This window comes from Neoarius graeffei, chromosome 10, assembly GCF_027579695.1.
Source record: "Neoarius graeffei isolate fNeoGra1 chromosome 10, fNeoGra1.pri, whole genome shotgun sequence".
Taxonomy (NCBI): Eukaryota; Metazoa; Chordata; class Actinopteri; order Siluriformes; family Ariidae; genus Neoarius; species Neoarius graeffei.
In genome coordinates this window covers 33,850,576-33,862,739 of record NC_083578.1, presented here as the reverse complement: position 1 = coordinate 33,862,739, position 12,164 = coordinate 33,850,576, and the positions used below count along the sequence as shown (strand labels likewise).

At 40.4% G+C, this 12,164-nt stretch overlaps 1 long non-coding RNA gene across 1 annotated transcript; it reads left to right on the top strand.

Annotated features, from left to right (window-relative positions):
• Positions 1-7,933: 7,933 nt before the first annotated feature.
• On the top strand, positions 7,934-11,840 carry LOC132893025 (uncharacterized). Its single transcript, XR_009655501.1, has 3 exons — positions 7,934-8,158; positions 8,259-8,351; positions 9,403-11,840. It is a non-coding gene; the product is annotated as an uncharacterized LOC132893025 (long non-coding RNA).
• The last annotated feature ends 324 nt before the right edge of the window (positions 11,841-12,164 follow it).

Below are 12,164 nucleotides of genomic sequence, written 5' to 3'. Positions count from 1 at the left end.
ATCTAGGTTGTAATTTTCAGAGCAGTGTTTATTCCACCTTTAATGAACACAAAAGCAAAGAGCATCTGATGCACAGTACATTGGCATTCAAACCTGAAGGTTTTTTAAGAGAATATGTGACCCCTCACCGAGTCCAGGGACACATGTCGGCCAAAACGAATCCGAGATAATCACAAAAGAAGCATTTTTTTTTTTCGAAATTTGTGATTTTTTTTTCCATCATGTGCAAGTTGAGATCTTGAAGAATGCAATCAGTATTTCAGATAATAGATTGTTTTGTTGGAAAAGCATGCATTTTTTGTTGCAAAATGTCTCGTTTTTGTCAGGACTGTAGCCTGCTGGGGGGTGTGGGTAAATTACCATATGGGCCATTCACATGATGATTTAAGTCTTTTTTTTTTTTCCGCGAATCAGCTGTATGATCCGAGCTGAGTGCATGACTACTTAACTGCATACAGGCGTGTGATTTCACTATGGAATGAGTTACTAAACAGAGCGCAGAGGAGCTGACACACCGCGAAGCAAACAGACACATGGTATTTACATTGGAGATAACCTTTTCTAGCAAAAAAAACCGCAACCTCGTTTTCCAGATTGAATGGAATACTTGAATGATCGGATGATACACGGACCGTTCTAGGATTACATTCCATCGGAGGCATTGGTGTGTGCAAGGCGCCGTTTCTCTTTCTGATGGGGTAAGTTTATTAATCTAAGGCTGTGTGGTTATTTTTGCATGTAACGGAGTGTTGTGGTTTGGTTAAGCCTAGGTCACAACCGGATGTATGATTTTTTGGCCGTGTGATTTTTGCCGTTTCCCAAATCGCTGCGTTTTTTTTTTGTTCACGGAGAAAGACGCGCGTTGGCCGTAAGTTTGTCTTGCAACCTGAAAAAATGTAAGCGCCTGTAGAGTTTGTTTGACATGACAAAGAACCTCTGTGGCCGGTCTGCGGCTCAAAAATCAGCACATCACACACGCGCTCTCGTGCGTTTCATGCGCGCTCTCCGTGTGTTTCTTGCATTTTTTGCATGTAGACCGGCCGTAGGCGCACGTACGGCTGGTTGTGACCAAGGCTTTACATGAAACTAGCATTGTGTTAGTTGTGTCATCATCGTGCTATCTTTCTTACGGTGTGAGTAATTTTTCAACCACAAAATGTTAAAGTATACTTTAGGACTTATTTTTGTAGTTCATAATTGTGTTGGGCATACTTTGCATGGAAGGAAAATTGATGTGGTGATCTTTGTTTACATGAAAGTAGCATCGTGCTAGCTCGTAGGGGGTAGGGCTTTCCATAATGTCATGCAGATGAGCACCATTATGTGCCCGCCCTACACCCAGCGTAGCTGAGATGGAAAATTTTGAGGGCGATTTTCTCCCTTTTCTGTTTTAAGAAGTATACACTTTCAAAAGGCCACACATTCTTCAAATATTGTCAGATCTCCACATGGAAGGCATCATTGGAAAGCTTAGAAAGTGTACTTTCTGAATCTGTCAATAACTCAAAATGCCCCCGGGCAGACATGTGTCCCTGGATTCTGTGATCTGCCACATATACCTGAAGAAGTTCCCCCTAATCTGAATGTTCAAACTGAGGATAGTGTCTCTGAAGTTGAAGATGCTGAGTTTGAGGGTAGTGAGTTCAATGAAGATGTGAAAGACTTGGAGAATCAGTTGGAACATAATGTAGCTGCTCTTTTTTTTGAAAATGACATCAGTTCCCAGATAGCAGAGGGACGTTGAAACGGTGCCGATTCTTGGTCAGAATGGTCGGTTTCTGTCGTAAGTCAGAAAATCAACGCTGAAACGGTGCCGTGAAACGTCGATTTCTCTGCCGTCGGAGAAGGTCGATTTATCACTGTTGAATCACCGTGGGTAAAGGTTGATCTGTCGACCGTCAGAGAAGGTCGAATATACGATGTTGAACCATCGTCACTTTTGCCGGCCAGTTTTCAACATTGGTAGGATGAGCAACTAATTGTTCAGAAAATTCTGGCCCATAGCCAGGGGGGATCGGAGGGTTCGTTCGATCCCCCCCCGGACACACACGCCCCTCAAGATTACTCAAGATTTATTCATTTGTTCATGTCCGATGAATATACATTGATTCACATTTAAATTTACAATATCAAATCCAGACTAATCAAAAAAGAAAAGTAGACTAAGTGAGGACAAGTTAGAAAAACGGGTTCATTTCTCCTATGTTTATGTTTACACGTTTTGTTCAGCCTGCTTTACACCCCAATCCAGTGGGTGGCGGTAATGCCCCCATTAGACCCCTTTCACTGACGTCACCCGAAACCGGAAGTAAACAAACCCTGCGCCATATTGGAAGACCAACAAACTCGTGATTAGGGGGAAATAACGGCAGCGTGCGGTATCAAAAACCTACAATGGTAAACTTTTGTGCCATGTTAGGGTGTTCTAACAAAGCTGATGGGAAAGGTGAAAAGAAGTCTTTCTACAGAATACCAGCTGTGATTGAGACACAAGCAAACCAAGGAGCTTTCTGCCAGGAGACAGAGAGAGGATTTAGCTGCTTTATGCAGAGTGGATCTGAATATTTCAAGTCTATTTTGTTACTGGTAAGTCACTAGGCTAGAGTGTTGTAGAACATTTTTTTAAATGTTTACTGAATAAAAACATCCTTAATTTTATCAAATATACTCTACTCTATATTTCATTTCTTTCTTTTGTTTTAATTTTCCTCCCTCCATCCCTCTTTTTTTGGTTATGTTTTTCTGTTTCCATGTACAGGTGTCTGCGCCGCAGGAGGAATAGGCCACAATTATAAATTATAAATAAATCATAAAATGTTTCTAAGAACTTGTTCAAGTGTGTTCTGTATCTTATAAATGTTAAAAGTTATGCCTCATTAGATAGCTTGACAAACATTAGGAGAGGTGCATTGTTGCATGCATTTTTATATCCTGTTGTACATAAAACAGGACGTAGCCTACGCACATTGATATAAATTAAGTTTCACTTTCATGGTTGAAGTGTGTGTTCATCCTAGGCAAGAGCCCCGATGCTTTATTGTTAGCTAGTTTAATTTAGCCTGTTTTGCTTAATTTGTAGCCTTCCTGTTGTACATAAAACAGGAAGTAAAGTTGGATGAATCATCGCCGAAAATTAAACTATAAATCGACCGAAATCCGTAGTTGAATAAAGGGTGAAAGGGGGTCTATTCTCTGTCGGCCACCATCCACTTTTCAACGTCGTTTCAACGCAAACTCGTATGAGCAAAACGGTGTTGAATCAACGCCGGTGATCCACGATGATTCGACGGCGTATGGTCGAAGAACATGCCGATGATTCCCCGTCGAATCAACGCCCTTTTGCTATCTGGGTTCTTAACATTTCTGAAACTGCCCTGCAAGAGGTTATAGAGCAGATCAACCAGATTTATTTGCTGTCACAGCCACTGTTACATTCTTCAATTCAAAGAATACTCAATCAGCCTGATGATGCTTTAGCAAGTGAGAGAGAGTAGTTTCCGACAATAATGCATTCCTGAAATTCACTTCTAAAGGGGGATCATTGTCAAGTACAAGCAAGCAAACATCATACATCTTAAGAGAATTCCTCATGGTAATGCCTGTTGAGTTTGTGCTAAAAGATGACAACCAGACAGTCATCTATATCCCCATACTCAAAATGCTGCAGACAATGCTAAGTAATGGAGACATTTTGGATAAGGCAATGTCACCTGAGACAACTTTGTCAGAGGGCTACAGCTCTTACAGGGATGGTTCCCACTTTAAAGACAGTTCTCTCTTGACAGAGGAAGCATTCAGGATCTCTCTTTGCTTGTACATAGATGATTTTGAGGTGGCCAACCCCTTGGGAAGCTCCAGAAATAAACACAAGCTATGCACTATATACTGTACTGGGTACTTGGCAATCTGCACCCTAAATATCACTCCTCTCTTCATGCTATTCAACTCACTCTGCTTTGCAAGGTCAACAGCATCAAAGACCATGGTTATGGTGAAATTCTTTGCCCTCTCATTCAGGACCTTGTTTTTCTTGAGCAACATGGTGTATAAGGTGAACAGTTAGGAGTCAGTGTAAAAGGCACTGTATTATTTGTCGCAGCAGACAATTTAGCTGCCCATTCTTTGGGAGGCTTCTTTGAAAGCTTCACGGTTAGTCAGATGTATCGATTCTGTATGGCCAAGAGGGAGGAAATACAACACAAAGAAGTGTGGACAGGCTAGTTCCAACCAAGAACCAAAGAAAATCATGACAGACAAGTGTAAGGTATATCACAGGATTCTACCATGGCTCATCAATGTGGTGTAAAAGGAAGCTGCCCACTTACTGAAAGCTTGGAACATTTTCATGTTGTTGATGGTTATCCACCAGACCTTTTGCATGATCTTCTGGAGGATGCTATTCCAGCTGAATTGGCCTTGTGCTTGAAAGCACTGATATCAAAGGGATACTTTTCACTTGAAATCCTGAATGTGGTCATTAAACAGTTTCCATATACTTTTTTTCATACAGAACAAACCAACCCCAGGTCATCACAAAGAACTTTTCCTCCAAAGGAACAATTGAAGGAAATGATCATGAAAACTGGACACTTCTCTGACTTCTGCCATTACAGATTGGTCATTATGTTCCTGAAGGGGATGAAACTTGGGAAAATTTGATGAACTTAAAAGATGTAGTGGAATTGCCAGTGTCCACAAGCTTTACAGAGAAGTCAGTGTACTTCCTTGATTGCAAGATTGCAGAACATAGAGATTTATTTCAGAAAGTTTTTCCAAATGAAAGACTATGACCAAAGCACCACTACATTGAGCACTACTCTCAATTAATTAGAACCTTTGGTCCATTATCAGATGTGTGGACAATGCGCTTTGAGGGAAAACACAAGGTTTTTCAAACATGTTTTGCATCATGTTCACAATTTCAAAAACATACCCCTTACTTTGGCAGTCAGGCACCAGAAAACGATAGCCTTCCATTTAGCTAACACCTCTTTTTTCAAACCATCTGTTGAAATTGATGGTTGTTTCATTTCATGAAAATATACAGAACTGTCTCTATCAAAGTAATGGCCAGCAGAACACAGTCCTTGTAGCATCTTCAGTCTGCATAGATGGCATTAAGTAAAGTGTTGATATGGTCATTTCAGTTGGATCTTGCTCAGGGTTCCCAGATTTCAAACAAATAGCAAAGTTTGTGGTGATCAACACCAACTTATTATTTGTCTGCAGACTTATGATCTCATGGTATGATGAGCATCTTGGAGCATATGAGCTCTGTAGCAGCTGTCTGTCCACCCTTTCAGTCACCCAGTTGTCTAAACTTAATGATGTTTTCCCCCTTTAACTTTACAGAGTTAAAGGCAAACAGCTTCTCATCTCATCTCATTATCTCTAGCCACTTTATCCTGTTCTACAGGGTCACAGGCAAGCTGGAGCCTATCCCAGCTGACTACGGGCGAAAGGCGGGGTACACCCTGGACAAGTTGCCAGGTCATCACAGGGCTGACACATATGTAGACACAGACAACCATTCACACTCACATTCACGGTCAATTTAGAGTCCCCAGTTAACCTAACCTGCATGTCTTTGGACTGTGGGGGAAACCGGAGCACCTGGAGGAAACCCACGTGGACATGGGGAGAACATGCAAACTCCACATAGAAAGGCCCTCACTGGCCACGGGGCTCAAACCCGGACCTTCTTGCTGTGAGGCAGCAGTGCTAACCACTACACCACCGTGCCGCCGGCAAACAGCTTGTTACTCTTAAATGATACGTATTATGCTGAGTGATGTAAAGAAACTGAGCTGTTGGAATCTCACACAAATGTCTCCTCTCTTCTCAGGATGAATGAGATAAAATAATGGACCAAAGGTTGGTGCTGAGAGTTGTCATAGATGAAGATGATGATGATATCAGAAAGATAACTGTAAATGAGATACTGAATTCCACTGGAGAATTAAAAGTGCAGTTGAAGAATAAACTGTCACTGCAGTATGACTTTAAACTGCAGTATGAAGATTGGGACTTCAACAATGCCCTCTGCAATTTGACTGATATAACAGATTGCTGCCATTGGGGAGGAGACAGTTTCTTTCACCAGGCGGTCAGGAGGCTCAACTCCCTTCCTGTTCTGCCCCTCCTCCCCCCTCTGCCCCCTGCCACAGATTCTGCTCGCACACCCCCCTGCCCCCCCTTCAGCATCTGACATGTCACCCTCACAGTTCCCCCCCCCCCCCCCAACACACACACACACACACACACACACACACACACACACACTCTCAACATTCATTAACACACTGAACTCAGGGACTGCACATTTCACTTTACCTCGCTCATTTGCACTATTCCGCACTACCTCACCTTAACAGCTACTAGTTTATTGTTTATACTGCTTATTTCATGTTTACCTGCTATACCTCAAGTGCCCTTGACTGTTTATTTGCACCAATTTGTGTGTGTGTGTGTGTGTGTGTGTGTGTGTGTGTATACATATATGAGTGTTTAGTCTATGTCTAGTTCTTATCTAGTGTTTATACTGTTTGTATATATATATATATATATATATATATATGGGCGGCACGGTGGTGTAGTGGTTAGCGCTGTCGCCTCACAGCAAGAAGGTCCTGGGTTCGAGCCCCGGGGCCGGCGAGGGCCTTTCTGTGCGGAGTTTGCATGTTCTCCCCGTGTCCGCGTGGGTTTCCTCCGGGTGCTCCGGTTTCCCCCACAGTCCAAAGACATGCAGGTTAGGTTAACTGGTGACTCTAAATTGACCATAGGTGTGAATGTGAGTGTGAATGGTTGTCTGTGTCTATGTGTCGGCCCTGTGATGACCTGGCGACTTGTCCAGGGTGTACCCCGCCTTTCGCCCGTAGTCAGCTGGGATAGGCTCCAGCTTGCCTGCGACCCTGTAGAAGGATAAAGCGGCTAGAGATAATGAGATGAGATGAGATATATATATATATATATATATATATATATGAGTGTTTAGTCTATGTCTAGTTCTTATCTAGAGTGTTTATATTGTTTATTTCAATTATTCTATTTTTATTTATTGTATTGCCTGTTTGCACCGTGGGTCAGAGAGGACTGAAATTTCATCTGTGCTGTATGTCAAGCATGTATAGCATATTTGACAATAAAGTTGACTTGACTTGAGATTTACCTGAAAAAGCTATGCTGAAAGTCATCCCTCTCACAACTCTCAATCTAACAGCCCTCTCATCAGCCACCACAACATCAGACACTGAGGGCAATTCAACAGACACTGAGATCCTGTCATCTTCTGGAAGATCACCGCTACTAAGAAGACAGTGGCTGGAAATTTTTTGATATACCCAATTTCTCAGTTGATGTTGAATACAGACTGATACAGGGAGATATTGCCTTTTTGAGAGATGGAACACATTTGACTCCATCATGAGATATGAAGCATGACATTCTTGAAAAGCTTGCTGAGACAATATACAGTTTCAAAGCCTATCCTTAAGATGGTGACTTCAGCAGTCTTGCAGAGGCATTGATTAGCAAACACACCTGCCTTTCTGAACCTGGTCCTCAGCCAGGATGGTATGGCTGGAAGAACAGCCTTAAATTTATGATGGGCAACTATTGCACAAAGCTTCGAAAAGCTGGATGTGAGGATGTAGGAATCAATGGGGACAAAAAAAGTAAAAGCAACCCAGAGGGACAATGATGAACCAGGAAGGTCAAATGGCCAAAAATAAGTGAGGCAAATTAGCTGCCTAATTTACCTGAAGGACAAGATAAAGCAAGCCTTGAGAATGCTAGAAAAGCTGTCTCAGAAGAAATGAAGAAGAAACGACCAAATCACAGGGCTGACACATAGACACAGACAACCATTCACACTCAAATTCACACCTACAGTCAATTTAGAGTCACTAGTTAACCTAACCTGCATGTCTTTAGACTGTGAGCACCTGGGGGAAACCCACCGGACACGGGGAGAACATGCAAACTCCGCACAGAAAGGCCCTCGTTGGCCACTGGGCTCGAACCCGGACCTTCTTGCTGTGAGGCGACAGTGCTAACCACTACACCACCATGCCGCCCTTTCACTGAACTCTTTAAATTAAAAAAAAAAGGAAGTGCTGGACAGAAACTGATGGAACTCATGCAGCACATAAAGTGGGTGGTAAGGAATTTAATTTTGAAACATCTGAGTAATCATTTGTTTTCCTGACTGAGTTGTGCTTGTACCTTGTAAACTGGATGTTTCTTCTCTGTATCATTAGACACCAGATGTGACTGCACTGCACTCTGTTGTCCTCAAAGGCATTCCCATTGTTGTTGGTGATGACTCCAGCAAATTCTACAAGACATGCTTGGTAAGTAATTAAACACACACACACAAAAAAAGTTTTGTCTGCATTTATTTAGAAATGTACATTTTTGTACAATGACACATGTTTTGTGCTCCAGTTCCTCCACAATTCATCTGATAGGTATATAAACACATGAATTAATATTTAAACTTAAACCTTGTAGACATTAATTCTCTTTAAATATCAGGAGCAGAAGTCAAGCGGGCGGCACGGTGGTGTAGTGGTTAGCGCTGTCGCCTCACAGCAAGAAGGTCCGGGTTCGAGCCCCGTGGCCGGCGAGGGCCTTTCTGTGCGGAGTTTGCATGTTCTCCCCGTGTCCGCGTGGGTTTCCTCCGGGTGCTCCGGTTTCCCCCACAGTCCAAAGACATGCAGGTTAGGTTAACTGGTGACTCTAAATTGACTGTAGGTGTGAATGTGAGTGTGAATGGTTGTCTGTCTCTATGTGTCAGCCCTGTGATGACCTGGCGACTTGTCCAGGGTGTACCCCGCCTTTCGCCCGTAGCCAGCTGGGATAGGCTCCAGCTTGCCTGCGACCCTGTAGAACAGGATAAAGCGGCTAGAGATAATGAGATGAGATGAGAAGTCAAGCGTGAATAGTCACTGCCACTGTTTAAAAATGTACAGACCTCATTGTATATGCTTCCATATAACTTTAGTTTATTCATACCAGATATTTCTTTGGCTACAGTGTTACAATTCAGCATGAATGAATGTTTAGAGCTCTGTTATCTAGAAGATACTTAAACATCAAAAATTATTGTTTTCATAAGAAGAGCCAGTTAATGAGTAGCAAATACTGTATATTTTTGTTTTTCAGGCTCTGTACTGCAGTACATCCAATTTAAAATAAGATATTGAATAACGCATTAAATTAAGTTTCTGCTTTAATTTGAGCAGGTTTACATCAATATAGAAAGAACTTTAAACACAAGAGCATTAAGTCAAACAAAATCAGCACCTTTAATAATTAGTTGGTGGTTGAATCTGAGCACACAGAATTCTCCTGAAGTGTATCCTATTTGTTATTTTAAAGAACATGCACACATCTTTGCAGGAAATCAGGAGAGATGAGGCCCTAGCATCTGTCACAGTTGGCGTGCTGACAGTTTTCAGTGAAGATAGTCCTCTGCAGGATCCAAACTCAGTATACCTCCAGCCGATCTCCACTGCCATCGTCCTTGAGGGAGGTATAATCATGGATAATATTAAGGACTTGCCTCAGGCAGTTTGCCTGTTATTTTGGCTTACATATGCTTTGCATTGGGATTACCCAAAATGCATAGCAAATACACTCAAATTCATCCAAACAGTAATGCTTGGGTTGGGAAACAAAACCCTCTCTTCAAAACTGTTAACTCTGAAAAACAGTCTACTGTGTTAGACCAGTAGAGTCACCAGCTATCCGATAGCACTTGGTAAACTTGTTGTAAACTGTTATTATAAAAGCAAAGAGTTGATTTCTCTGTCTTAATAAGGTTGTGCATATGTCATGCAAGCGCTTAATACTTGTGGATGACCCAAGGAGTGATGTTTTTCTTTAAATGTCTTGGTTTAATTCTAGGATTGATGCTGTGATATTTTGGTCATAGTTTTAAGTTTTGATCAGGAATACACTGATATTATGTCATAATTACATCAGGTCCAGTTGGCTGTACCAGTATAGGTTAACTGTCGTTATTGACAGGTGCCAGGTGCTTACTTGTTTAACACTGTGAGACACTAAACAGTCGGTATGTCTTCTTTCGCAGTTGTAAAGAATTGACACATGGATATTTTTTCTTTGCCTTAACTAATAACAGCATACATAAACCTCATGTTCTGTAGTTGAATATCAAACCACAGTTGTTTGAGCTGTTGTTTAATACTTGAATGTATAAGAAACGTATATTTATGGACAGAAGACTGTACACTTGAGGCTGAACAATAAATAAAATTCATATTGCTATTGCAGTAGTGAAACTTAAATTACAAGTATCACAGTATGAGCAATTTAAAAATATTTTCACCATACTAAATGCAAGACAGGATGGAAAACAGTTATGTTATTGGTCATTATATTATTACATAAGGGTTTTAAGGTAGAGAAAAAGAAATGCAAATTTTAAATTGGAGATTTTAAATTACATAATATTTACACTAATATTGGAATTATCAGGTGTAATGCTGGCAATATCATAATTGTTTATTATTCAGCATATCTGTCCCAGTGTTCAGTGCTGGTTGAATGACTTTTATGCCTTTTGATGATAAATGTAATATGGTTAAATCTACCCCATGAGTGCTCTCAATGCAGTGTTTTTATGGGATTATTATATTTTACACAATGTGTTTGTGATACACTCAAAAGATGTGACCATTTTGTGTTTATTTTGGGCATTATTGTTTGTTTATTATTTTTGAGCACTTCCTTTTGCCAGCTAAATGGGAGAAAAAAAATCAGTAATGGAATGAATGCTCAAAGTAATTAATATTACTTTTCTTGAGAGGAGAATACTTAGATTAGTAGGAAAGAGGAGAGTGGAACCAATGTGTACAGATGCGTTGTGCCCAGGCTTTCTAAGGTGGGAGTTTCCGCACTCTCCCCAGAGGAAAATTGGGAAGAGAAATGCATGGTTCCTGTCTTCATTCCTCCTGACATTTCATACGTATTTTACAGGTTGGTACACTGTGAAAATCACAAATAACTATCTCCTAAAGCTAAACTTTATGTATTGTGACTGTAATGAGTCATCAGTAAATCCGAGTGTATTGTAACAAGTTAAAAACTGGTTGTAAAAGCTACATATGATAGCACTCTCAGGGAAATGGTGATTGTTTAACCATGAATCACAGACAATATTTACACTTGTATGGGGTTAAAAACCTATTATTATTATTATTATTATTATTATTATTATTGCCACTGTGTACATTTAAAATAGCAAAATTTTCAGTGCTATGGCCCTGAATACTTAAGTTATTTCTGTTCTGTTTAAGCTCAAAGGTGTAGGTTTTCCATTTTGAGAATTTGACCCAAACTAATATTTGGAGTTGATTGACATTCCCTATATGTGACATATTGAGTGTTTTGAGACATAAAACAGCCTTAGACTACTTAAAATAGCTTACAACACACATATATCTTCATTTATGTTTCTCAGTGTATTTTTATGTATGTGTTTATTTGCTACTCAATTAACAACAGTATATGAGAAGTATAGCTTCTAGCTGAGTTAATTGCACTATGTGGTAGTAGCTATGTAACCAGCACAGATGCTGAGGAGGTACACTTGAACAAATACTAATGTCATGTGTAACCTAGCAATGGTTATTGAGTGTGGTGAAAATGATGAGTTAATGGAAAGACACCATACCAAAGCACCTGATTGCAACAATGTAAGGACACTAAACCAAACCATGGACATTGAAACAAAGATACACTCATGCATCAGGGAAGGTTTTGAATGTTTATTTAATTTTTTCTGACATTCTGTAATAAATGAGAGGAAAATTGGGAAGAGAAACATATGGTTCCTGTCGTCATTCCTCCTGACATTTCATGTGTATTTTACAGGGAATTGGAGACTCTGAACCTAACATTGGGACATGTAATATGTTTATAGATAGATTTCAAGTACTGCACATTCACAAAAAACAAATGACTGAGTACTGCACACTCATTATAAACAAGTAACTGTGTGTACTGCACACTTACAATATGTATACAAGTTACTTCAAGTACTGCACACTCACAATAAACAAGTGACTTTAACTTACCACTTTAAGTTTACTTTACTTAGTTTTTCTAAGACAAGTTTACTTTTTTGAGTAAAGCCA